This window comes from Pristiophorus japonicus, unplaced genomic scaffold, assembly GCF_044704955.1.
Source record: "Pristiophorus japonicus isolate sPriJap1 unplaced genomic scaffold, sPriJap1.hap1 HAP1_SCAFFOLD_207, whole genome shotgun sequence".
Classification (NCBI taxonomy): Eukaryota; Metazoa; Chordata; class Chondrichthyes; family Pristiophoridae; genus Pristiophorus; species Pristiophorus japonicus.
The window spans coordinates 407771-415000 of NW_027251767.1; the positions used below are offsets into that span (position 1 = coordinate 407771).

General features: G+C 49.4%; 4 non-coding genes across 4 annotated transcripts; all 4 read left to right on the forward strand.

Annotated features, from left to right (window-relative positions):
* The first annotated feature begins 70 nt into the window (after positions 1 to 70).
* trnar-ccu (transfer RNA arginine (anticodon CCU)) lies at positions 71 to 143 on the forward strand. Its single transcript has one exon. It is a non-coding gene; the product is annotated as a tRNA-Arg (tRNA).
* A 2533-nt stretch (positions 144 to 2676) lies between these two features.
* On the forward strand, positions 2677 to 2749 carry trnam-cau (transfer RNA methionine (anticodon CAU)). The gene has a single exon. It is a non-coding gene; the product is annotated as a tRNA-Met (tRNA).
* A 1195-nt stretch (positions 2750 to 3944) lies between these two features.
* Positions 3945 to 4017, forward strand: trnam-cau (transfer RNA methionine (anticodon CAU)). The gene has a single exon. It is a non-coding gene; the product is annotated as a tRNA-Met (tRNA).
* Positions 4018 to 6550: 2533 nt separating this feature from the next.
* Positions 6551 to 6623, forward strand: trnam-cau (transfer RNA methionine (anticodon CAU)). Its single transcript has one exon. It is a non-coding gene; the product is annotated as a tRNA-Met (tRNA).
* Positions 6624 to 7230: the final 607 nt, after the last annotated feature.

Genomic DNA, 7230 nt, shown 5'->3' on the forward strand with positions numbered 1-7230 from the left:
GCATTCTGGCTTTGAATGCCACGTAAGCGAACATAGTTGGTCACACTCTTCAGTTACTAACCAGGCAAGTACCTTCTTAGTGCAGTAGGCAGCGCGTCAGTCTCCTAATCTGAAGGTCCTGAGTTCAATCCTCAGAGAAGGCATTAATACTTGCATAGACTTTTTTCCTTCTTTCATTTCAGCTGCATTCATGCAAAAATCAGGAAGTTTTGCTGCGATAGCACATCAAAGGATTTGATGTCCCTCAGCCTGCGGTGACCTTCAGAAGCAGATGGGCTCACACCACACCTGACACAACTCTTGTTTCTGAGCAATTACCCGAGCCAAAAGAATAGTGGTGAATGCAGGTATTGATCCCGCTAACTCTCACATACAAAGCAAGCACTCTACCATTTGAGCTAATTCCCCATTGATGGCTGGCATTAGCTCCCAGTTTGCATCTGACTAGCCCCTTATCACTTGCCTCCTCGCTGTTCCACGACCAGCAGAAATCTCTTGCTTCAGGTTGGCCTGCTCCCTGAACACTTTCAATGCTTTGCTCCAATCGACGTTACTGAGCAATAGCAGGCGAGCAAGGGCAGGACTGGAAGCCATGGATATGGTGAAAGATGCCGAGAAGAGCTCGATCCTGCGCAAGGGAAGCGAGTTGAGCGCAACGTCGCAGCCGCCACGAGCGTGAGGGAGCAGGCGAGAGCCCTGTCTGACTGATGGACAAATGACTTCTATTGCCTGAGGCTTTGCCTGAAAGAAAGTGCAATTGCCTGAGGCTTTGCCTGAAAGAAAGTGCAATTGCCTGAGGCTTTGCCTGAAAGAAAATGCTGGCTCTTTACATGCATTGCTTCTCAAAGGCACTCCCTGCTGACACACACATGCAAGTGTTCAAGCAAAACGGTGAAGGCACTGTCCTGTGCCTCAGCTGCAACATGTTCAGCTGTAAACTGCTCATCATATTAAGAACTCTGCCTTCAGCGAATTGCGACTTACCACACACATACTTACTTCAAAAGAATGCTCACTGCTTCAAGCCGGAGTGCAACCAACCACCTAAGGACGACTTTGCTTTGCTTTGTTTTCTACTGCACTGCTCCGCTCCCCACCTGTCAATCGAAGGGAAGCGGCAGAGGTGCCTTTCTTTGCTGATTGTCTGCCGCATGCCTTTTAATGCTGCTCGTCCTGTGTACTTGCTGATGTCGCAGCTATTTTTCACAGCCTGGGCCAGCGGCGCAATGGATAACGCATCTGACTACGGATTAGAAGATTGCATGTTCGGCTCCTACCTGGCTCGAGCATTTTGGCAATCTTTGCATTCTGGCTTTGAATGCCACGTAAGCGAACATAGTTGGTCACACTCTTCAGTTACTAACCAGGCAAGTGCCTTCTTACCGCAGTAGGCAGCGCGTCAGTCTCATAATCTGAAGGTCCTGAGTTCAATCCTGAGAGAAGGCATTAATACTTGCATAGACTTTTCTCCTTCTTTCATTTCAGCTGCATTCATGCAAAAATCAGGAAGTTTTGCTGCGATAGCACATCAAAGGATTTGATGTCCCTCAGCCTGCGGTGACCTTCAGAAGCAGATGGGCTCACACCACACCTGACACAACTCTTGTTTCTGAACAATTACCCGAGCCAAAAGAATAGTGGTGAATGCAGGTATTGATCCCGCTAACTTTCACATGCAAAGCAAGCGCTCTACCATTTGAGCTAATTCCCCATTTATATCTGGCATTAGCTCCCAGTTTGCATCTGACTAGCCCCTTATCACTTGCCTCCTCGCTGTTCCACGACCAGCAGAAATCTCTTGCTTCAGGTTGGCCTGCTCCCTGAACACTTTCAATGCTTTGCTCCGATCGACGTTACTGAGCAATAGCAGGCGAGCAAGGGCAGGACTGGAAGCCATGGATATGGTGAAAGACGCCGAGAAGAGCTCGAGCCTGCGCAAGGGAAGCGAGTTGAGCGCAACGTCGCAGCCGCCACGAGCGTGAGGGAGCAGGCGAGAGCCCTGTCTGACTGATGGACAAATGACTTCTATTGCCTGAGGCTTTGCCTGAAAGAAAGTGCAATTGCCTGAGGCTTTGCCTGAAAGAAAGTGCAATTGCCTGAGGCTTTGCCTGAAAGAAAATGCTGGCTCTTTACATGCATTGCTTCTCAAAGGCACTCCCTGCTGACACACACATGCAAGTGTTCAAGCAAAACGGTGAAGGCACTGTCCTGTGCCTCAGCTGCAACATGTTCAGCTGTAAACTGCTCATCATATTAAGAACTCTGCCTTCAGCGAATTGCGACTTACCACACACATACTTACTTCAAAAGAATGCTCACTGCTTCAAGCCAGAGTGCAACCAACCACCTAAGGACGACTTTGCTTTGCTTTGTTTTCTACTGCACTGCTCCGCTCCCCACCTGTCAATCGAAGGGAAGCGGCAGAGGTGCCTATCTTTGCTGATTGTCTGCCGCATGCCTTTTAATGCTGCTCGTCCTGTGTACTTGCTGATGTCGCAGCTATTTTTCACAGCCTGGGCCAGCGGCGCAATGGATAACGCATCTGACTACGGATTAGAAGATTGCATGTTCGGCTCCTACCTGGCTCGAGCATTTTGGCAATCTTTGCATTCTGGCTTTGAATGCCACGTAAGCGAACATAGTTGGTCACACTCTTCAGTTACTAACCAGGCAAGTGCCTTCTTAGCGCAGTAGGCAGCGCGTCAGTCTCATAATCTGAAGGTCCTGAGTTCAATCCTCAGAGAAGGCATTAATACTTGCATGGACTTTTCTCCTTCTTTCATTTCAGCTGCATTCATGCAAAAATCAGGAAGTTTTGCTGCGATAGCACATCAAAGGATTTGATGTCCCTCAGCCTGCGGTGACCTTCAGAAGCAGATGGGCTCACACCACACCTGACACAACTCTTGTTTCTGAGCAATTACCCGAGCCAAAAGAATAGTGGTGAATGCAGGTATTGATCCCGCTAACTCTCACATACAAAGCAAGCACTCTACCATTTGAGCTAATTCCCCATTGATGGCTGGCATTAGCTCCCAGTTTGCATCTGACTAGCCCCTTATCACTTGCCTCCTCGCTGTTCCACGACCAGCAGAAATCTCTTGCTTCAGGTTGGCCTGCTCCCTGAACACTTTCAATGCTTTGCTCCAATCGACGTTACTGAGCAATAGCAGGCGAGCAAGGGCAGGACTGGAAGCCATGGATATGGTGAAAGACGCCGAGAAGAGCTCGAGCCTGCGCAAGGGAAGCGAGTTGAGCGCAACGTCGCAGCCGCCACGAGCGTGAGGGAGCAGGCGAGAGCCCTGTCTGACTGATGGACAAATGACTTCTATTGCCTGAGGCTTTGCCTGAAAGAAAGTGCAATTGCCTGAGGCTTTGCCTGATAGAAAATGCTGGCTCTTTACATGCATTGCTGCTCAAAGGCACTCCCTGCTGACACACACATGCAAGTGCTCAAGCAAAACGGTGAAGGCACTGTCCTGTGCCTCAGCTGCAACATTTTCAGCTGTAAACTGCTCATATTAAGAACTCTGCCTTCAGCGAATTGCGACTTACCACACACATACTTACTTCAAAAGAATGCTCACTGCTTCAAGCCGGAGTGCAACCAACCACCTAAGGACGACTTTGCTTTGCTTTGTTTTCTACTGCACTGCTCCGCTCCCCACCTGTCAATCGAAGGGAAGCGGCAGAGGTGCCTATCTTTGCTGATTGTCTGCCGCATGCCTTTTAATGCTGCTCGTCCTGTGTACTTGCTGATGTCGCAGCTATTTTTCACAGCCTGGGCCAGCGGCGCAATGGATAACGCATCTGACTACGGATTGGAAGATTGCATGTTCGGCTCCTACCTGGCTCGAGCATTTTGGCAATCTTTGCATTCTGGCTTTGAATGCCACGTAAGCGAACATAGTTGGTCACACTCTTCAGTTACTAACCAGGCAAGTGCCTTCTTAGCGCAGTAGGCAGCGCGTCAGTCTCATAATCTGAAGGTCCTGAGTTCAATCCTCAGAGAAGGCATTAATACTTGCATGGACTTTTCTCCTTCTTTCATTTCAGCTGCATTCATGCAAAAATCAGGAAGTTTTGCTGCGATAGCACATCAAAGGATTTGATGTCCCTCAGCCTGCGGTGACCTTCAGAAGCAGATGGGCTCACACCACACCTGACACAACTCTTGTTTCTGAACAATTACCCGAGCCAAAAGAATAGTGGTGAATGCAGGTATTGATCCCGCTAACTCTCACATACAAAGCAAGCACTCTACCATTTGAGCTAATTCCCCATTGATGGCTGGCATTAGCTCCCAGTTTGCATCTGACTAGCCCCTTATCACTTGCCTCCTCGCTGTTCCACGACCAGCAGAAATCTCTTGCTTCAGGTTGGCCTGCTCCCTGAACACTTTCAATGCTTTGCTCCAATCGACGTTACTGAGCAATAGCAGGCGAGCAAGGGCAGGACTGGAAGCCATGGATATGGTGAAAGATGCCGAGAAGAGCTCGATCCTGCGCAAGGGAAGCGAGTTGAGCGCAACGTCGCAGCCGCCACGAGCGTGAGGGAGCAGGCGAGAGCCCTGTCTGACTGATGGACAAATGACTTCTATTGCCTGAGGCTTTGCCTGAAAGAAAGTGCAATTGCCTGAGGCTTTGCCTGAAAGAAAGTGCAATTGCCTGAGGCTTTGCCTGAAAGAAAATGCTGGCTCTTTACATGCATTGCTTCTCAAAGGCACTCCCTGCTGACACACACATGCAAGTGTTCAAGCAAAACGGTGAAGGCACTGTCCTGTGCCTCAGCTGCAACATGTTCAGCTGTAAACTGCTCATCATATTAAGAACTCTGCCTTCAGCGAATTGCGACTTACCACACACATACTTACTTCAAAAGAATGCTCACTGCTTCAAGCCGGAGTGCAACCAACCACCTAAGGACGACTTTGCTTTGCTTTGTTTTCTACTGCACTGCTCCGCTCCCCACCTGTCAATCGAAGGGAAGCGGCAGAGGTGCCTTTCTTTGCTGATTGTCTGCCGCATGCCTTTTAATGCTGCTCGTCCTGTGTACTTGCTGATGTCGCAGCTATTTTTCACAGCCTGGGCCAGCGGCGCAATGGATAACGCATCTGACTACGGATTAGAAGATTGCATGTTCGGCTCCTACCTGGCTCGAGCATTTTGGCAATCTTTGCATTCTGGCTTTGAATGCCACGTAAGCGAACATAGTTGGTCACACTCTTCAGTTACTAACCAGGCAAGTGCCTTCTTACCGCAGTAGGCAGCGCGTCAGTCTCATAATCTGAAGGTCCTGAGTTCAATCCTGAGAGAAGGCATTAATACTTGCATAGACTTTTCTCCTTCTTTCATTTCAGCTGCATTCATGCAAAAATCAGGAAGTTTTGCTGCGATAGCACATCAAAGGATTTGATGTCCCTCAGCCTGCGGTGACCTTCAGAAGCAGATGGGCTCACACCACACCTGACACAACTCTTGTTTCTGAACAATTACCCGAGCCAAAAGAATAGTGGTGAATGCAGGTATTGATCCCGCTAACTTTCACATGCAAAGCAAGCGCTCTACCATTTGAGCTAATTCCCCATTTATATCTGGCATTAGCTCCCAGTTTGCATCTGACTAGCCCCTTATCACTTGCCTCCTCGCTGTTCCACGACCAGCAGAAATCTCTTGCTTCAGGTTGGCCTGCTCCCTGAACACTTTCAATGCTTTGCTCCGATCGACGTTACTGAGCAATAGCAGGCGAGCAAGGGCAGGACTGGAAGCCATGGATATGGTGAAAGACGCCGAGAAGAGCTCGAGCCTGCGCAAGGGAAGCGAGTTGAGCGCAACGTCGCAGCCGCCACGAGCGTGAGGGAGCAGGCGAGAGCCCTGTCTGACTGATGGACAAATGACTTCTATTGCCTGAGGCTTTGCCTGAAAGAAAGTGCAATTGCCTGAGGCTTTGCCTGAAAGAAAGTGCAATTGCCTGAGGCTTTGCCTGAAAGAAAATGCTGGCTCTTTACATGCATTGCTTCTCAAAGGCACTCCCTGCTGACACACACATGCAAGTGTTCAAGCAAAACGGTGAAGGCACTGTCCTGTGCCTCAGCTGCAACATGTTCAGCTGTAAACTGCTCATCATATTAAGAACTCTGCCTTCAGCGAATTGCGACTTACCACACACATACTTACTTCAAAAGAATGCTCACTGCTTCAAGCCAGAGTGCAACCAACCACCTAAGGACGACTTTGCTTTGCTTTGTTTTCTACTGCACTGCTCCGCTCCCCACCTGTCAATCGAAGGGAAGCGGCAGAGGTGCCTATCTTTGCTGATTGTCTGCCGCATGCCTTTTAATGCTGCTCGTCCTGTGTACTTGCTGATGTCGCAGCTATTTTTCACAGCCTGGGCCAGCGGCGCAATGGATAACGCATCTGACTACGGATTAGAAGATTGCATGTTCGGCTCCTACCTGGCTCGAGCATTTTGGCAATCTTTGCATTCTGGCTTTGAATGCCACGTAAGCGAACATAGTTGGTCACACTCTTCAGTTACTAACCAGGCAAGTGCCTTCTTAGCGCAGTAGGCAGCGCGTCAGTCTCATAATCTGAAGGTCCTGAGTTCAATCCTCAGAGAAGGCATTAATACTTGCATGGACTTTTCTCCTTCTTTCATTTCAGCTGCATTCATGCAAAAATCAGGAAGTTTTGCTGCGATAGCACATCAAAGGATTTGATGTCCCTCAGCCTGCGGTGACCTTCAGAAGCAGATGGGCTCACACCACACCTGACACAACTCTTGTTTCTGAGCAATTACCCGAGCCAAAAGAATAGTGGTGAATGCAGGTATTGATCCCGCTAACTCTCACATACAAAGCAAGCACTCTACCATTTGAGCTAATTCCCCATTGATGGCTGGCATTAGCTCCCAGTTTGCATCTGACTAGCCCCTTATCACTTGCCTCCTCGCTGTTCCACGACCAGCAGAAATCTCTTGCTTCAGGTTGGCCTGCTCCCTGAACACTTTCAATGCTTTGCTCCAATCGACGTTACTGAGCAATAGCAGGCGAGCAAGGGCAGGACTGGAAGCCATGGATATGGTGAAAGACGCCGAGAAGAGCTCGAGCCTGCGCAAGGGAAGCGAGTTGAGCGCAACGTCGCAGCCGCCACGAGCGTGAGGGAGCAGGCGAGAGCCCTGTCTGACTGATGGACAAATGACTTCTATTGCCTGAGGCTTTGCCTGAAAGAA